The sequence below is a fragment of the Apodemus sylvaticus genome, chromosome 14 (genome assembly GCF_947179515.1).
Source record: "Apodemus sylvaticus chromosome 14, mApoSyl1.1, whole genome shotgun sequence".
Taxonomy (NCBI): Eukaryota; Metazoa; Chordata; class Mammalia; order Rodentia; family Muridae; genus Apodemus; species Apodemus sylvaticus.
Window position 1 is genome coordinate 20,037,472 of NC_067485.1, and position 19,901 is coordinate 20,057,372.

The window sequence follows — 19,901 nt, forward strand, 5'->3', positions numbered from 1 at the left end:
TGGCAGAGCTCGGCAGGTCTTAGGCTCCGGTCTGCTTTCTGCTCCACCCAGCCAGCTTGGCAGTGACACTGGCTGTTGAATGGCCAGTGAGGTCAGACAACTTGAGGAAAAGCAAGATAGCGTCTGAATCATGCTTTTCCTGGTAGCATGGAGTTCTTTACCTCACCCAGTCTCCAGGAAGTCAAAGTGTTTATCATCTCCGTGGAAATCGAGTCTGTTACATAAAACGAACCCCTCACCTGGGGAATGTGCTGGTCATTTCCTTGCTCCCTGGCTGTATCCGGAAGGCGAGGGCTTATGTGTTTCTTGAAAGTTCTTCAAGGCATCTCACAGCCCCAGGCAAGCTGACAATTCATCCACTTCCCAAGTAAATGCTCCACAGTGTTTTGATGACTGTGGACAAAAGTTTCGAAACAAATGGCGACTTTTGCCCTGGTTTCTGCTTTCCTTGCACGTGACCATAACTAAGGGTGCGGAGGGGGACCATTTATGGTATCACATCTCTAAGCACTGCAGGACTTTCCTTCCTTTGACTTAGGGTTCTTTAGAGACTTACTTAGCAGGTACCTTAGAGTCACCTGTCTTACCCATGTGTCCTTGAGGGCCGTTGGTCCTCGTGGTGGTGGAGTCATGTGCAGGTCAGTGTACAGCCTAGTAACTGACAGGACAAGAAGGTAAAACCAGGTCCTGGAACTGCCTCCTATGGGCTCTGTGGTGGTTTGCATAAGAATGGCCCCCACAGCCTCCAGGCACCAGGGACTACAACTGTTTGAGAAGGATTAGGAGGTGTGTCTTGTTGGAGGAAGTGTGTCACTTGGGGGACGAGATTGGAGGTTTGAAGAAGCTTACACCAGGCGCAGTGTTTGTGTCTGCTGCCTACAGACGGGGATGTAGGTCTTCACTTCTGCCCTAACGCCAAGCATGCCACCCTGCACGCTGCCCTGCTCCCACACCAGGATGACAACAGACTGACCCTCTGAAGCTGTAAGCAAGCCCCCGATGAAATGCCTCCTTTGGTAAGATGTTCCTTTGGTCATGGTGTCTCTGCACAGCAGTAGAACAGTGGCTAGACAGGCTTATATATTGGGACACTTGGTCCCTAGGTGGTAACACTGTTTTGGAAGGTTGTGTGGAGCCTTTAGGAAGTGGAGGTTCTTTGGGAGGTCACTGGAGGTAAGATGTGGGGTCTGATAGGCCTGGTTTCACTTGTTGACCATGATCTGCTTTCTAAGTACTGGTGTCATGTGACTAGCAGACTCTATCCCTGATGTCATGTGACCAGCAGGCTCTGCCCCTGGTGTCATGTGACCAGCAGGCCCCGCCCCTGCTCCTGTGTCTTTCCTGTCACCATATACTGTTTCTCTTCTTAAACTAAAACAAAGCCTTCTTTCTTTACACTGTTCCTTATTGGGTATTTGAACACAGTGACAAGAAAACAAATACCGTGTACTTTATTCCAGTCATTACAAAACAGTTAACAGTAGAAAAATTAATTATGACCCAGATGTCATAGTGCACACCTATAATTCCAGCAGGAGGTTAAGGTGGGAGGGAGGGCCATGAGGCTAGTCTGGTGGGACATCACAAGACCTTCTCTCTAAAAACGGATGATGATGGTGATGATGATGATGATAGTATTTTTTTCTTAAAGAGCTGCTTTGTTAAAGACATTTTTGGAGTCCTTGTTTGTGATGATAGATCATTCTAGAAGGCTCACACAGTCCTGATTATTTATAACCTTTTTTTATTATATTTTATTTAATGTGTCTGTGTCGTATGCACACATACATGGTACACATGCAGCAGACAGAGGACAAGTCTTTTTGCTTCCACCGTACTGTTCCCACTGTTTCAACTTAGGTGGGAGGTGCCGGGGTGAGTGCCTTCATCTGCTGAACCATTTCTCCAGCCTGAGCTCATATTCTTGTGCTTAGCTTTTGTGTTGTTTTTAGTGTTGATGATCTTACTTAATATTTCTTTGCATTACTATTATCTGCCAGTCTTTCTAAAGCCACTTTGAGTGATTAGTGTGACCCACGGCATCCTAAAGTTGACTTTCAGGAGTTTGCTGTGAGCTTGGCCATGTGTTTTTGCAGATGTCCTTGTAAACTTTTATTTTATTTTATTTTATTTATTTTATTTTATTTTATTTCATTTCATTTTATTTTTAAAGATAGGATTTCTCTGCATAGTCCTGGCTCTCCTAGAACTCACTCTGTAGACCAGGCTGGCCTCAGACTCAGAAATCCACCTGCCTCTGCCTTCTAAGTACTGGGATCAAAGGCATGTGCCACCACTGCCCGGCTTAAACCTGATAACTTTTGGAATGGCTGTTTTATGACGCCAGCTGACACACATGGCCTTCCTGAGAGCTGCAGGAGACCTTTGTCACTATGTTATTACAGTGTCCTGGACATGAGGATACAGACAACAGAGAGCAAGTGTCGACAGGGAGACCAATGTTCCTCTCTAGTCTGCTTCTAGTGTATAAGATGTCGTAGAACAAAATAAGTTCTGGATTTCCTCTTCCCTTCTTGGTCTTGAAAACTACTTTGGCAAGTGCAGTGTAACTCATCCCAGCTTCTGTGGTCTTCGGTGACACCTGATATGACTGGCAAAGTGAAGTCCCCAGGTCCTGAGCTCTGTGGTCTCTGGAAACGCTTGTTTCCCTCCCGTGGTTGTCTCTGACTTGTGTGGAAAAAGTTCTTTAAGCATTGCCTGAGACAAGTTTGGAGTGTTTTGGACATTCTTGACCACAAACTCTGAGAATATGTTCATCCAGTCACCTGAGCGACAGAGACACGTGTGAGGACATCATGGAACTTCCCAGGAGCCAATCCTTCAGCCACTGCATCTGTTAGCAAAAGATAAATGTTTCCTTCCGAGGATTAATAGCAGCGTGGCGTGAAGACTGATTTGTCGGCGCTCGATCCCGACACCTTTATCACAAGATAATTGGTTTGTACAGGCTGTAGGTTCGGCTGCCTCCTGTGCTGCTGTGTCCATCAGTTGGGGTTAGGATAGGAATGATTGATGTGTTTAATAAACACGGCCGTGCGTGCGGTCACATAGGCTTTTCCTCCATTTGCTTCTCTTCTTTCAAAATATCTCCTTCATTAATAACTAATTTCCAGGTCTGGCATTCTGGTGTCTCCTAATTCATGAACAGACCCTTAGAACAAATAGCACTGCCGATCCTGATCGTTATGTTAGTAGCTGATTGATTCCGAGTAAGTGAATGCTATTAATCAAACATGGTTTTTAATTATTGTGGTGGAAAAAATTAACGTTTTAGTGCAACGTGTGCATGCATTTGCACACCTACATGCACACACACACACACACACAACCCATTCCTTCCCATGGAGGTACCTTGTCCGTGGTACCTCCTCATCAAGCATCCAGAAAACCAGTTGCTTTCTCTTAGCAGCATGTCAGAGATGGTCTGTCTCTTCAAAGTGACCGTGCAGAAGTCGCAGTGTATGTATTCGCCTCATGCTATCTGATGGGCTACATCGCTTTCATGACCACTTTAATCCAGGGGCCCTACAGGTCTTTATTTTGACCTCCTGTGTATCTACACTGGCTGCCTCCTTCCTCATGGGGCCATTTCAGAGTTAGCACATTTATAACCAAAGCCCCCTTTCCTCCACTAAATCATCTCTTCCCACGGTCTTCACACTTTAGGAAAAGATGGCTCTATCCTTCATTTCACTCAGGAAAAAAAAAAGATTTCTCACGCTTGTTTTTTGAGACATGTTGGTTACATTGTTGCTCAGATTGGCTTGGAACTCAGCACGTGGCTAAGCTGGCCTGAGGTTTATGGCAATCCTTCTGCCTCCATCCTTCAGGTGAACCTCTCTGCACAGTCTTGTTGTTGCTTCTTGTCCCTGCCCACTTCCCGTCGGTTTACAAGGAGACCTCTTGGCTCCGGTCGGTCGTAGCATCCTTGGCATCACGGTGCCTTCTCATCTCCTGCAGCCACAGACTCACCTGTTTGCACTCACAGCTCTTCCTGCCTGGGCATTTGTCTCCCAGAACAACACCACATATCCACACGGTTGTGAAGCTTTTTTCAATGTTTTCTTTCTTCCAGAGGGTATGTTTGGAGGAAGGCAGGAGGGTAATTTGAAACAGATGTGGAGACCATGAGTAGGTGTTCTCTTGGCAATACATCCACGTGGCCTCTACTTTCCTGGGTGCTCTGTGATATAAGGGACAGGCAGAACAGATAACCTAGGCTTGGTAAAGATTTGTCGATGCCACTTCTGACCCAGATAGGCCTTCGTTTCATACCTAGCTACAACCAGGAATCAAGAAAACTATGGACCTCACTGTGCAGCCTAGGTCAGCTTTTGTACTCACAGCAATCCTCCTGCTTCAGCCTCTTGAATGCTTGGAGTGTACCATCACACTTTGCTTTATACCCCTTCTGATCCACACCTTCTGAGCTGTTAACGCTGCCCTTCCCAGAGGTCTTTGTCTTTGCTCAGTAGTGTTGGTCACCGTTGGGAGAAAGCATATATATTAAGTTTACGGCCAGTGCAAACTTTAAGAGAACCTGCCCTTCTTTTAAAGAAATTTTATTTATTGTTATAGATATTTCATTTGACCTGTCAAGTCCTATTATTGCAGAGTTTACTTCGTAAAGAACTTCTATTGATTACGCCAAGGGAAATGTCAGCTTTTATATCATACGGAGAAGGTCACCGCTATACATTGAACTTCGAGTGGACACCATTCAAAATATCCCGCAGGCACTTCACAGTTCCACTTTGTACGAAACTGGCCTCATTGTGAAGGCAGCTCTGACTAGTTTTGTAATTGGTTTTCAGGAAAACATTTCAAATTAAGACAATATCCTGTGTCTACCAGTCTATGTGACATTTCTCGGTATCCTAATAAATCATATTTCATATGTGTCATTAGTATCTCTGCCCATGGTACCTTACAGCTTCAACATTCAGTGATTCTGGGACTGAAAACAAAAGTTGAATAACAATTATTTAAAATTCCAGGATCAGACATTAAAATAGAGCATTTTGTGCATGTTGCTGCAGTGGCTGTGGAAAGCTTATGACACGGCCTGTCCTGAGAGAGCTTTCTCTGTGGATACTGGAGGCTACTCTGCCGGGGCATCTGAGCTGGGTGCGTGTTAGTGACTGGGGAGTTTCATCTTCACTGACGCCCGAGATGAGAAGACTTGTGCCATGTTTGCAGCTCAGATGTGGTGAACATCTGACTGGAGATTTAGGGGGCTTTGGGAAAGCCTTATGGGAACTCCTTAAAGCTTGGGAAGACTCTGCACCCCATTTGTACTGACCCAGGTAGCTAAAGCAGCTTGTGACGAATCTCTGTCCTTTACTGGAGTTACCGTGAAGAAGGCCCCCTCTTAATTATCACATGTTGTCTTTCCACATGCCTGAAAAAGACAAACACAGACTGCCTACCAGCACCACACTCCTGGGTTTTTGGACCAGGGGAGACATGTTAGAATTTCCTGTCTCAATTGTGAAGACTTAGATAAATTCCTGGACCATTCTTTACCTCACTGGGTTAACAGATCTCTAATACTTGGTTCCTCCCTACTCCATCCACTGTATGTTTTAATGTTATTTTCTCCTGAAGACTTAAGGAGAGTTGCAAAAACTTTTTAGGACCTTATCTTTGATAGTGTGTGAGCTGTGTACAGCCCAACTGTAGCAGCACATGCACAGCACACGCATACACCCATGTAACCTGTGTCCAGCCAACCAGAGCCAGTCTTCAGGAGAGGGGTGGGCACTGTGCTGCACCCCACCTTCCCTGCTAATGATGTTTCCCTGACTAGGGTGCCCTTCATCCTCTGTTCTCAGAAGAATGGTTTTACATTGAACCCTGATCCCCCAAGTGATTTATTTTTAGTTTTGACCTTTTTATTTTTGAAGTCTTATGTAAATGGAATCATACTGAATATGGTATTCAAGGACTTCTTTCATTCAGCATTAAGTTTGGGGGCTCATGGCACATCAGATGGGGGGGCCATGCTGTAAAGCTTGGGGTGTATACAGGATGATTTTTCCATTCTTAGGTTTGGCTTCTCAGTGGTTCTGTAGAAAACAATATGAACTCTGAATTTTCCATTTCACTTGGCCTTTTAAACCTTCAAGGCAGTTGATTCTTCTATCACTATAGGGATTTCTTTTTTCTTTTTGGTAGAGAAAGGGCTCTTTGGGATTTTCTTGAGTTCTCTCAGTCTGAAAATAATGCCTCATTCCTGTGTAATTGAACAGATGTTCCTTCCTCTTCCTCCTCTCTTTTTAGTATGTATGCACATGTGTATGTACAGATGTATGTACTATACATGTGTGTAGAGGAATGTGTGTGTGTGTGTATGTGTGTGTGTGTGTGTACATATGTGTATGCATGTCAAGGCCAGAGGTTAACTTGGTACCCACTTCACTTTTTGAAACAAGTTCTCTCAAGGGCCTGGAGCTTTCAAATGGACTAGGCAGGATGGCAAGTGAGCTCCAAGGATCTATCTGTGCCCTCTGTCCCCTCAGCGCTGGAACTATAACTTGGTGACACCACACCCAGATTAAAAAATATTCATTCAGCTCATGTGTGTGGGTGCCACATGTGTGCATACATAGAGGTCAGAGAGCAATTAGTGAGAAGCAGGTCTCTTATCCCACCGCGTGGGATCTGGGACTCCGGCCTGGATCACCAAGCTAGAGGAAGAGCCTTTCCCTGCTGAGCCCTTTCGCTGGCCCTCGCCCAGCTGGTTTTCAATCTGGTCTCTGGGGCTGGAGTTCAGGTGCTTCTGTAGTCAGGAAAGGCACTTCATCCCTGAGCCATGTCCCCGGTCCATGTCTTCCTTTTTATGTCGTTTCTTCCAGGGTTCTGACTGAGTTATGAGTAGGTACTCAGGGCCAGCTAGGCGCCCCAGAGACCCAGCCTGGTCTTCGGCGCACAGGAAGGAGGAGTGTTTTCTTCCTGTGCATGGCCGTGCTGGTCTCTCCTCCCTTCCTCCTCCACCTTGTTTCTCCTGGGCTTTGGCAGATGTTCCCGTCCATTGTGTCCTCTCTGAGGGGCACACCCATCGCCTCAGTTCAGAACAACCCCGTGGAAGTGACTACAGCGCTGATAAAACACTCAGCTGTTTTCGTTTATCTTCAAATCTAGAAAATCCCAAAATGATCTCATGGGGGGGGGGGGTTTCCCGTGGGCCACTGCTTAAAAAGCAGTTATGTACATAGGTCTTTTCTTCTTTATAAAGCAGAGATGATGACTATATTACCTAGCTAGTGTGACTCTGGGTTTGTTCAGCTTTCCTCATAGTGGGTGTGATTCCTTACTGGAGACAGGGGAAATGGCTTTAGGGCAAAATGACATTAAATCAGTTTACTGCAGAGCCTCCCAGAGACTTTGACTTACCATCAAGTTTGTGAGTGCTTCAGTGGGGGACAATTAGAGACAGGGATTTAGAGACCTGACAGTCCTCTGAAGCCTGTATCCCACCCTCCATCCATCCCTTTCTCCCTCCCTCCCTCTCTCCTTCTCTCCCTCCTTCTCTCCCTCCCTCCCTTTCTCCCTCCCTCTCTCCTGCCACTTAACCTTCCCTCCACTCTTAGCATCTCATGCAGGGCCCTCCTCTGAAGTTGCCTTACAACAGACAGACCTCTTCTGTCTGGTTCCCTTGGACCAGGCCTCCCGATTACCTGGGGTTTTTCTAGTAATTTACCCATTCATCTGTCTCTGAGGAGAATGTGGACACAGCTGTTTTGGGTCATTTTCGATGTAGACTGTTTATTCCAAATGTTCTTCTACGTTTGAATGGGAACAGTGTGAAGACGTAGTTTTGTACATTGATGAAAAGAATGCAACTTAAAAATATTTATGGGCTGGAGAGATGGCTTAAGATTTAAGAGTGCTTACTGCTGTTTTATAAGACCCAATTTTGTCACCATTGTTTGTCACAAACTAACAGCTCTTAGTTGAGTAAGCAAACGTGCAGTGAAATAGTTTCAGATGGTATAAAGAAAACTGTGTACAATAACAGGAGAGTGAGCATCGGGGACTGGTGGGATAAAGGTGGTAAACTGAGGAAAGAAACCTTCCCAGAGAGAAGAGGAAGGCTTGGAAAAGGGAGAACAGACTGGGGAAGGCAATGCAAGCAGAAGAAACATGCCTCACAAATATGCCATGATTGTCTTCTCTCAGTAGCAGGTCAGCTCCAGAGGACATGCAGTCCCTTTACTTTATAGGATACACAAGCCCACTGAGGGCAGGGACTGGCCAGGTCTGCTACCTGGGGCCTTAATAACAATGGAATAATCTAGGGTAAGCCAGCAGGTCCTTATGGGAAAGACGTTAGTAAAAGAGAAACTTGCAGCGAAGAACTGGGTGAATAAGAAAGGGTAGTGTGTGTGTGTGTGTGTGTGCCATATATGTGTGTGTGGTATGTGTAATCAAAGTGCTATCTATCTATCTATATATATGCATATATATGTGTGTATGTATGTGTGTGATTAAAGTGCTTATATGTGTGTGTGGTGTGTGTGATCAAAGTGCTATATGTGTGTGTGGTGTGTGATCAAAGTGATATATATATATGTCTATATATGTATAGACATATATATATATGATCATAGTGCTATATATGTATGTGTGTGATCAAAGTGATATACACACATGTGTATGTGTGTGTGTCTATATATATATATATATGTACATATATATATATATATATATGAAACATTTTGAAAGAATAATTTTCTAAAAATTTACAAAAGACTGCAAAATCAGTGGCTAACCAAAATAAGTCATTTTTTCCCCTATGTTGGTAAAACTCACACTCCTATTTTATATAAATATGGCCGCTTTCGAGTGTTACCAGCACTCACAGCCTATGGCTGCATCCTTCTGATACACAGTTCCGAGAGTCCTATTACCTATGTGTTTACTTTCTGTAAACATCCTCGCCAGCACCCAGGCACCAAGCCAGACCTGACAGAGGACAGCCCAGTGTGAGTGTGGGCCAGCCTTTCTTGGAGAAAGGGCGTGAAGCAAGCATGGTCTACCATGGGCTTCTTAAACTCAGTCCAAGAAGTGTCTGTAAGTCAGCTGCTGAAAATGACAAGTTATGGTCAACGGCTTTTTATACTTATATTTTTCTACGTACTAAAGATGAAAGGAAATATGTGCTAGTGAGACTGATTTTCTTGTCCTTTTTTCATAAAGAATGTTAAATCTTGGCTGAATACTTGACTCAGGGAGTCAAGCACCTTCATGGATTTTCAGAATTGATCAATATTTTGATTTTGTAATTGTCGTTGATGAGAACACTGCTTCACATAAACACACAATACAGAATGGCAGATGAGTGTTTGGAGCCATTTCAGAAATTATTGGAAATTCTCTTCTCATCCCAAGCCAAAATTCATTTAATGATTTAAAAAAGAAAAAACAAATCAAAAACCCTGAAATTCATGCCAGCATCTCTAAAAGTAGTTTTTAAACCAAGCAGTCTAAGACGGTGCAGTGCAGTGACACACCCGTCTGATCCTTGCATGCTAAGGATTGACAGCAGAAACACAGCACAAATCATTGTTTTGGGAAATCACCCTCTTACTGTTTGTATAAGAAGTGAAAACTTTACACTTGCAGTGAAGATCTTCCATTGTGGGGGGATTGCTGCATGTGAGGGCTGAGTGGTAGAAGAGTCTAATGAGCTCTTAGTTGGTAGAAACAGAAGACAACATTCTGTGGACACAGTCAGGGATATGCTTGTCTATTCCCTATAAGAATAAGTTGTGCCGGGCGGTGGTGGCGCAAGCCTTTAAACTCAGCACTTGGGAGGCAGAGGCAGGCGGATTTCTGAGTTTGAGGACAGCCTGGCCTACAGAGTGAGTTCCAGGACAGCCAGGCCTACACAGAGAAACCCTGTCTTGAAAAAAAAAAACAAAGAAAAAGAAAAGAATAAGTTATTGCAGGGTTTTAAGCCAGGAGAATGGTAGAAAGCCATTCTGAGTAGGATAGCCACCCAAAGATCTGAACTAGGTTTTAATTCCCACTTCGCCATATGACTATTCTAATTTTATTTTTAAAGAAGATTTTCTAAACTTGATTGATTTGATTGTGGAGTGTGTGTGTGTGTGTGTGTGTGTGTACACACATATTACCATGTATGGGTAGAGGTCGGATGTCAACTTCTAGGAGCTGTTTTTCTTTAATTTCTTCCATGTGGGTCCCAGGGATTTGAACTCAGATCTTTTGGGCCCAGCAGCGAGTGCTTTTAGCTGCTGAGTCATCTTGCTGGCCACCATGTGGTTACTCTCATGGGCAGTTTACCCATCTGAGAAATGGGTGATATCTCCCTCCTATTTGGATGAGAACTTATAGATATGGTGTCAAGAACCATTTGCAACATGGAGAATATGCTCCACAGTCAGCATCAACCTCCTAGCGGTGAGGAAGATGAGGAAAGCTGTCTGTAGTCATGGATACACAGAAAGCCTCTAGGGTCAGACCCCACCAGCAGCTCTGTGAAGTTATAGGTACAGTGTCCAGCTACAGAACTGTTTTGTTTTTTATTTTTTTCTTTGACTTTGATTTTGTCCTTTCTGGTTTTGGAAGAGTGCTGATGGCTTTTATAATTAAAGTTGTCAATTCAGAGCATCCAATAGTCTTCCCTTTCTCTGTTTGCATTTTAAGTTAGGATGGAAGCCTCGTGTAGGCTGTCTGTCGCCTGTTGGCAGATAACCAGCTCAGGTCACAACAGAGGAGAAACTGCTGAACTGTGGTCTCTTGATCATACCTCAGGCAGGTTGGACTACAACATTCTCCCCGCCTGGGTGCGTACCCAGACTTTGCTGTTCAGACTTGCCCTCCCCTCCCCCGAGGCTTGCCCCAATCATGCCCCAAGCAGGACTTGAGGGGCCTGTGTAATCCTGAAGAATTCCGTCGTCAGGAAGGTTTTCTTTGGGTTCATGTTGGCAGTTTGCCTGTTGGGCAAATGGTTTGTTGGTTTGTGGTTGACCACATAAACAGCACGTGCAAATGAGATATTTGTAATTCATTTGGGAGAAAGAGAAATGGTGCGGGTGTTGCAGCTGGTGGGCCAGGGTGCATGCGTGGCATAGCAGGAAGAGACACCTGCAGCTGCCTTAGAGTGAGCCCACGCCTCTGCACACTGGTCTCAGACCTGCCTGTTTATGACTTCTGGGCCCCGTGTCACTCCCAATTCATCTTCTGCACTGAATGGAATTTCAAATATATCTGTGGATCTCTCCTTAGCTTTTTTAAAAGCACATTTAGGTTTAAAATCAAAGATTTCTATCCATGTTGTGTTATCTTGATTTTTTTTTTTAAATCATGTACATTTTAATCTAGAGGACGACATTGCTGTAATTGCTAACTACCAGTGTGACTTTGGTCACAGGCATATCATCAGCACCTCCATTTGCAGCTCTTGGGTCCGTATTGGACATGGGATGAAAAAATGACATCCTGCCCAGTCAGCATGCCTCCCAAGATCTCATTTTGTAATAGACGTAATTTCCAGCCTTGGTGATTCAATTCAATGTGACCTTGAAACTAGATGGTTCTGCACAGATGCCTTGCAGAGTTAAGTGGACTGCTGACTCAGGGGTCTCTCTGTGTGGAGCCTTCAAGTGGCCTGTCCTGCAGGCTGTCAAAGTTTACAAGCATTTGGCCTCAGCACCAGCAGGTGTCAGGTGGAGAGAAGGCATTCTCCAGGAAAAGTGGCTGACAGTGGAGGCTCTTATAGCCTGTGTGTTGCTCTGATTCCTCCAAAGACTTCATGAATATTAATTCCGTTAACCCTCACTGCACTTTTTATGTGACAGCTGGGGGAACCCTGCACACTCAAAGTTTAAACACTGTGTCCAGTGTGGCAGTGTACATTTGCTACAAAGTAGCAGAGTGGGATGGGGTGCAGCTCCTCGTTAGAGTCTATGCCGGTAACCACCATAGATGTGGGGCAGGCTCTCACAAAAGGCAGCTGTGGGTCTTAACTTGGACCTTTGGGAGCTGTGTCATGGAGCCTGGTGTGTGTGTGTTTGTGTGTGTGTGTGTCTGTGTGTGTGTGTGTCTGTCTGTCTGTCTGTCTCTCTCTGCTTTTCTAGATAGGGTTTCTCTGTGTGTCATAACCCTGGCTGGCTATCTTGGACTCTTTGTAGACTAGGCTGGCCTTGAACACAGAGAGATCCACCTTCCTCTGCCTTCTGAGTGCAAGCATCGAAGGCCTGCGCCTTCACACCCAGCTAGGTTTCTGACTCCTTAATGTAGGAAGTCAAATGTCATCCAGTGGCAGAGGCCTTTGCCTGCAGAGGCCTTTGCCTCAATGTGTGAGGTTTTGATCCCCAGTACTACAGAAAGGAAAAGTATTATTGTTAATGGTTGCATAGGTAAGTGATGTAAGTTTCATGTGAATGGAAAGTTTATTTGGAAATAAAAGTAGTAACAAATAGTTAAAAAGCCTTCCAAAAGGCTCCATTAATTGCAGTCAAGTCCTTAGTAACAGCATCTAGACTGAGATACATTGTATTCTGAGACTGACCTCATTAAGTGCTTCACTCTTGGTTTGTGGTGGTGAAAGTTAGTTTTGAGATGGTGTTCTCCTTGAATTCAAATAATCCTTCTGCCCCAGCCTTCTGAATAATAGGAACTGCAGTGCCAACACACTCAATTCACTCCTGACCTGAGTCTAGTGTATGTGTTCTGTGCTGTCATATTTGCCAAACTCCTCAGTGTAATACCTTTGAAGATAGGCCCAGAAAATTTCCCAAGACCCATGTTTTTAGTTTTTGTTTTGTTTTTGTTTTTTTCTCTGCTTAATTTTGTTGTGGTTAAACCCAGTGTGAGTTTCTCCATCCGTGGGGAATTGTCTCCATAGTGACCAGGAACAGGGACTTAGAAGTCATTGGTGAACACTCTAGAGAGTCTCCACAGAGATAGTGCTGCCTTGCACAAGACCTCGGTGACACCTGTGGCCCCAGCTGTGCTGTGGGAGGACTGATTTGGGTGTCGCCCCACCTTGATAACATTTGGGAACAAGGCAGAGGAGCCAGTCTTGATGGATAGCCATTAGTCAAAATGATGTCATAGAACTATAAAAGATTCCATGGGCTTTGAGGACTCATTTCAGATTTGGAAGATTATACAGAAGCATGGTTATCATTATCATAAACTAATACCATGTGGATGTATTCGTACCAATTCACCCAACTTTTGTACTTTACCGTAAACTTTTATTTATTAATCACCTGAACATAGAGAAGTGACCTAGTGAGTAGTTCTACTTAGCAATTAAAAACAAGTCTGAGGAGAGACGGTGCTTCGAGCATCACTCTGTGTGATGCAGTGAAAGTCTGTCGTACCATTCAGTCCCAGGCAGTTGAGGCTTGCTTCCATCCACGGTTGCTTAGTTTTCTTTCTTTTTTGATGATGGAGATTAAGCATAGTACCTCAGCACGTGCTAGACAAGTACTGTGCCACTGGCCTGTGGCCCCTGCCATCCCTACCCCTGACCAAGCCAGCTCAGTCAGCCAAACAGGGACTCTGAGGGAGGGAGGATTGCAAAGAAAAAGACAACTAGACAACATTATAACCTGACCCCAGCCAGTTCTGAAGCTGAAATGGGTTTATTTTTTTTATCATTCTAGGTACATATAAAGATATGGTCAGTCCTAAGGCATAAACAAAGTAGTTAAGGCATAGACAAATGTCCCACGATTACTGGATTCAGAGTCTTAACAAGACCCGTCAAGATACAAACAGCACATTCTCAGCTGGATTCATCCTGAACCTACTTTCTAGTCCTAGCCCAGTGTCAAATTCCGGCCAAATTCCTAGCTCTGTGGCCCCCAAAGCTCTCCACATACTCCCTTTTAACTTTGAGTTGCCCACATTTGTCTGGCACATTATGGTAAGCCCTGAACTTCCAAAACTGGGAAATTGGCCTTCTACCCAGTGCTTCAGGGAGAGTTGGTGTCAGGCTGTTTCTCTCTGCCTTTTCATCCCAGTCAGTCATGGCTGGATCATTTGGAAGGTTTGAGGAGAGGAGGTCACTGTGGCAGTTCACCCATGACAGAAAGCAGAGAGCAGCCAATGGGTCAGAAGAAACCTATCTGTTCGCCAAACCCGTCAAACACTGCTCTAGGGAACGTGTCACGATTTCATCCAGGCTGGTCTCCCTGTCTTTCCTTGCTGTCTAGTCTTGTCTCCATGTCAGTCTCAGTCCCTGTGGCTCTTCCTTCAGCTCCAGCAGATTGCTAACAGCTGGCCCAGTCAGTCCAGGGTATGGACTGAGCCCTTTCTTTGCCCAACACGTCACCGTTCCCACCCACAGCCGGCACACCCTTCCATAGTCTTCCCAGGCTCGGCCGAATCGTCCCGATGGTTCCTCGAGATGAAACACGTGATGAGGACCCATGCAGCTGTTTGTTCCCGCCTGCTTCAGAACTGTCACCCTTCTCTACATCTGTCTCTTCTGGCTGGGATTGTTGGCAAAGCCACAGTTGTCTTCCTATGTACACTGGGCAGAACGGGCTCCACTTATGTGTCACTCGCCACGCTAGGAGCAAGGGCTGTGTCAAGTACCCGTCGCTGACGGTTATGTGAATAACACGAAAGTCAGTCCACTTGGAGGGAAATAAATGTGTCAGGAATGAAGAGCCTACTGTGTAGAATTTTAGTTTACTGTACCTTTCTAGAGTTACGGTTTGGAAACTGTGGAATTTTCCAGAAATCTGACCTGGTATCCATTTCCTCTTGCTCCCTGCTCCCATCTGCCCTTGCTGTTCTGAAGTCAGAGTTGCAGCCTCAGTTTACCCTCAAGGTTCAAGGTGAAAGAAAAGAAACATAAGGAGGTCTGAAGTTCTGTAGTAGTTCCCAAAAGGAGAAATCGTAGGGACTTATCCTCTCTGTGATCACCTTCACCGCTGGTGTGTTTTCAGGGTCCCAGCTGGGTGGACAGATGGCCTGGGAGGTAAGGATGTATGTGTCTCTCTGTGATTCTAAAGCACATTACTTCCCTATGATCGTTCATCCCACTGTCTGTAGCTGTAAGGTACTTTAACACTCATATTTAGAGATGGAAAAGGGAACACGCAAATATAAAAGATAAAGCTCAAGAAGGGGGCATCTTGCTCGTCAAGATGGCTGAGTGGGTAAAGGCACCTGCTACCAATCCTGACGACCTGAGTTCAATCCCTGGGACCTACGTGGTGGACGGAGAACCAACTCCCACACTCTGACCCCCTGCCTCATTCTCAAATAAGCGAACCACACCCACAATATATAGACTCACATGCACACATACATACACAGACTTATACACACACACACACACACTGACTAGAACATACCCAAGTCCTTCTGGGTGTAACTGGCTGAGGACCATACTGAGGGAGGAAGGAGTGTTCTCAGAGAAGATGTGAGGTAGGGCTGTCTGACTGTCCTTGTTAATCAAATCTGATGTCAACTTCTGGTTGATGAGGCTTGTTTTGTCTTTGTTAAGGATAAATCAAGACAGTGAGCAGTTTAAACACTCTTTTAACTCACTGTTAGTCAAATGCCCCATTTGGTGAGAAGTTGCCAGCTAGCCTGTATCTTGGGGAATCATAACTTTAACCCTGAGGACAGGCAGCCATCACTTACCCGTGTGAATGGTTCTGAGGGCATGATCCTGTGTCAGTTGAACACCATGCACTTACACAAGCTAATAATGTTGCTGGTGATACAACCTTGTGCGGCCAGTGTCCTCTGTTGGCTGGTCCCTGACCTAAGTGTTGGTGTGTGGGGTGTGACTGTTCTTAGAATTGATTGTGCTAGATGTTCTCATTCAGCCACATTTTATCCACATTGTTGAAAGGTGAGATGGGGCACGTGACCCCCTTGAGGTATTTGTTAGCACACACAGGCATTTATCCATTGAGCTGCTCCGTATGGAAAGTGGTTTGGGGTGCTCCATCAAATAGGCACGAAGGGAAACCTTCAGCACAAACACATAAGCAGAAGAGAGAGCTCGCTGAAGTCTGAACAATTGCCTCTTCCTCTGTCCTAACAACCCCAGCCAGTGCAGCCAGTTCTCAGCCATCCTGTTGGAGTGGCTCAGCTCGATTCAGTTTTCTTACATACAAACTTTGGGCAATGGCGTCATCCCAGTCTCCTTTGAAATCATGTTTATAGCTTGTTTATAGTTCATCTTGAGGGTGTAATATCATCAAGTTTCCAGTCTCCAAAGATAGTGTATGCACTGTATTTTATTATGGTATCAATCAGTATTACTCATTAAGGGTTAAGAGCACACATTGCCCCTGCAGAGGACTCAAGTTCAGTTCCTAGAACCTGAACCCACATCGGGCACTCAAAACTGCCTGTAAACTCAACTCCAGATGATCTTATACTCTCTTCTGAACTATGTGTACACAGATACACTACACTACACCACACACACACACACACACACACACACACACCATAATTAAAAATAAGCCAGTGTGGTGGCACATGCCTTTAATCCTAGCACTTGGGAGGCAGAGGCAGATCTTGAACTCTGTGAGTTCCAGGCCAGCCTGGTCTATATAGTAAAATTCTGTCTTTAAAAAAAGGGGAGGGGTGGAGGTGGAAAAATGGCTCAGTGATAAGAGCACTGACTGCTCTTCCAGAGAGCCTCAGTTCAATTCCCAGCAACCACGTGGTGGCTCACAACCATCTGTAGTGTGATCTGACGCCCTCTTCTGGTGTGTCTGAAGAGAGTTACAGTGTACTCATATACAGTAAGTAAGTAAGTAAATAAATAAATAAACAAGGAGGGGAAGTAGAAAAGGAAATTTTTTTCTTTATAACTACAGAAGAATCACCTTCTGTCCTCCAGTTTGTTTTACAACCTAAGAGGATGCAGCATTTTAGTTCCCCATCACCCAATTCACTTTCCAAAAAGCTGACCAGGTAATATGCTCCGTATATATAACCTATGAGAAGATGGCTTTCTTCTCTAAGGAGTCCGTTTTCTAGACCAGATACTGAGTTACCCATGAGCTTTGGCTGCCCTTGCCCTGTTACCAGTGTCCACTCATTCGTACGCCGTTCTCCATCACGGCCCAGACAAAAGCAGCTGGCTTACCTTGGTTTTCCAAGATAAGTTTCTCTTCTCAAGTGACAGAAGTGGACTTTGCAAAGAATATGGGATTGTTTTTTTCCCAAGGAGCATGAAAACAAATCCTGTTGGAATACCAGTGAAGGAAGCAGAGGGGTAGTTTGGGCCAGCTTAGTATGTCAGTGCACTACTGGCTACAAACCAGCACGCCGATTCCTTGCTGCTAGCCATGAGCATTGTGGGACTGCAGTGGGAACCATGCTGTGGTGACCCTGGAGGGTTTCGTGAGGTTCCATTTCACCTGTCTCACCCCACTGGGCTCAGTGGTTCACTGTAGTCTCACCCCACTGGGCTCAGTGGTTCACTGTAGTCTCACCCCACTGGGCTCAGTGGTTCACTGTAGTTACACGGGACGTTGTGTGGTTGGTTCTCTGCATAGATTCTATGTCCTCAGACTCAATGACCTGTACTGACCATGCAGACTCTTTGATTGTTCCCCTAACAGTTCAGTGCGACACCTGTTTACCTAGCACTTATTTTGTTAGGTGGTCTAGCGATGGTTTAAGTCGATAGGAGGAGGATGTGTGTAGGTTATATGCAAGCTCTGCACCGTTTTATGTAAGGCAGTCTAGCACACATGGATTTGGGGAATCTATCCCCAGGATGCTCAGGGATGAGTATCAACTTGGCTCATGGTCTTTTCTTTTTATTAGATATATTCTTAATTTACATTTCAGATGTTGTCCCCTTTCCTGGTCCCCCTCCCGAAAAATCCCCTAATCCATCCCCCACCCCTGATCACCAGTCTATCCACTCCAGCTTCCCTGTCCTGGCATTCCCCTACACTGGGGCATCGAGCCTTCTCCAGACCAAGGGCCTCTCCTCCCTTTGATGTCCAACAAGGCCATCCTCTGCTACATATGCAGCTGGAGCCATGGGTCCCTCCACGTGTACTCTTTGGTTGGTGGTTTAGTCCCTGGGAGCTCTGTGGGTACTGGGTGGCTCGTATTATTGTTCCTCCTATGGCGCTGCACGGTCTTTCAAGCGATGGCCTAATAGAACCCTAGTGACTGTTCCTTGTCAAATAAAACAGTGGTTTAAAGAACATAAAATGAAATAAAATAAAGCAGCAAAACAAGAAGTTTCATCCACAGCACAGTGCGTAAAGCTCTCATCTTGTTCCTGTACAAAGATGGTGCATCTAGAATTCTCTGCAGAAAACTCAAGCTCTGGGTAGAGACTGAAACTTCTGGCTTTTTAAGTATTAAAAACAACTGTGTGTTTCTCTTGTGACATCCTCAAAGCCTGTCTTGTCTAGATAGGCGGACTGGCTCATAGGTTCAGACTGACTTGATAATCAAACAAAAAGCTAGAAGTCAGAAGTGGAATCCTCACAGTGCCTGAGGTAGGCATAGGCGTGTGTATACAGGCTGATTTCCTTCTGGCTAATTCATGGAATTCCAGGGATGCGATGTCTCAGCTTCAGCCCGAGTGGAATGTCTTGGTTCCCTTTGCTTGCATTCAGAAGTGTGGGACTGCCTACCTATCTGAGTCTGTGGACTTTGTCCACCTTTGAGCTCTGGATGTTTCCAGAGGTCCTCAAAGTTCTGTGGAGATCCCTGAACCTAGTGCTGGAGAAAACTCAGTGAACTTAAATTAATTGACCCCACTCCCCTTTTTAAGACACAGTCTTGTGGCATAGTCCTGGCTGCTGTGGAATTTACGTAGACCATGCTGGTCTCAGGCTCGTGTTGGTCCCCGGCCTCTTGCTTGTCTGTCTGTACTTGGGCACAGGGAGGGTACACCACCACCCATCAGCTTACTCTCCTGACCCCCTGATTCCAACTGTTGTGGAGGCACAGGGAGAGTGCCCCATTTCTCGGGAGTTATTTCACATTTATGAACTGTTATTATAAGAGTGTCACCAAGAACAACTACACCAGGAAAGTCAAGAACTATCATAGGGTCACATTCCTAGAATTCAAAATCCAGGTCCCGAATTTCACACGAAGGAAAATATTGACAGAGCATGTTAGCCTCATGTGTTCTTACATTGGAACCTTTGCTTTTCCCATGTTTCCTTTGAGTATAATTTCGATCATTTCTGAACTGTTAACTTGCAAAAAACAAACATCCGCAGAGCTGGTGCTGAGGCTCAGTGGTAAGAGTATTTTCCTAGCATAGGCCAACCTCTAGATTTGATTTTGCAACACTGAAGGAAAAAAATTAACATTATACAAAGTTTTATGTGGTTGATGTTGGGAGGAGGGCAGAACTTGTTTTAAAAGTTCTTTTCAGTGTTGGAATAGGTAAAACTTACTATCTAGAACCATGTTTTAAAAATCTATATCTTTATGTGTCTTAGAGTATATTTGCCTAACAATGGAAAATATGTATATATTCAATGCAGGAAAGTTTATATATAGGGTTGGGGGTGTAACTTAGTTGGATGGACAAGATTGGATATGTCCAGGGTGGTCTGGCCCTATGTAGCTCAGGTTACCCGTAGGCTGCTTGCCTCTCATGCATGGAACCCCAAGTCTGGTCCCCAGCACCACAAAGTCAGCTTCGGTGGTATCCGCCTATAATTGTAGCAATCAGGTGGCAGAGACAGGAGGAGCAGAAATATCCAGGGTCATCCTTTGTCATTCCCAGTCCAAGGCCAGCCTAAGTTCTATGAAACCCTGTCTCAAAGAAATAAGGTGAGAGCCAGGAAGAAAAGTTACATGTAAGGCTGGTTGGACAGAGTTCACCTGGGGCTGGAGAGATGGTTCAACAATTAAGAGCTCTGACTGCT

At 45.1% G+C, this 19,901-nt stretch overlaps 1 protein-coding gene across 6 annotated transcripts in view; it reads left to right on the plus strand.

Annotated features, from left to right (window-relative positions):
* The window catches only part of Kif13a (kinesin family member 13A), a 185,664-nt gene that overhangs the window by 46,604 nt on the left and 119,159 nt on the right, over positions 1-19,901 (plus strand). The window lies entirely within an intron of this gene.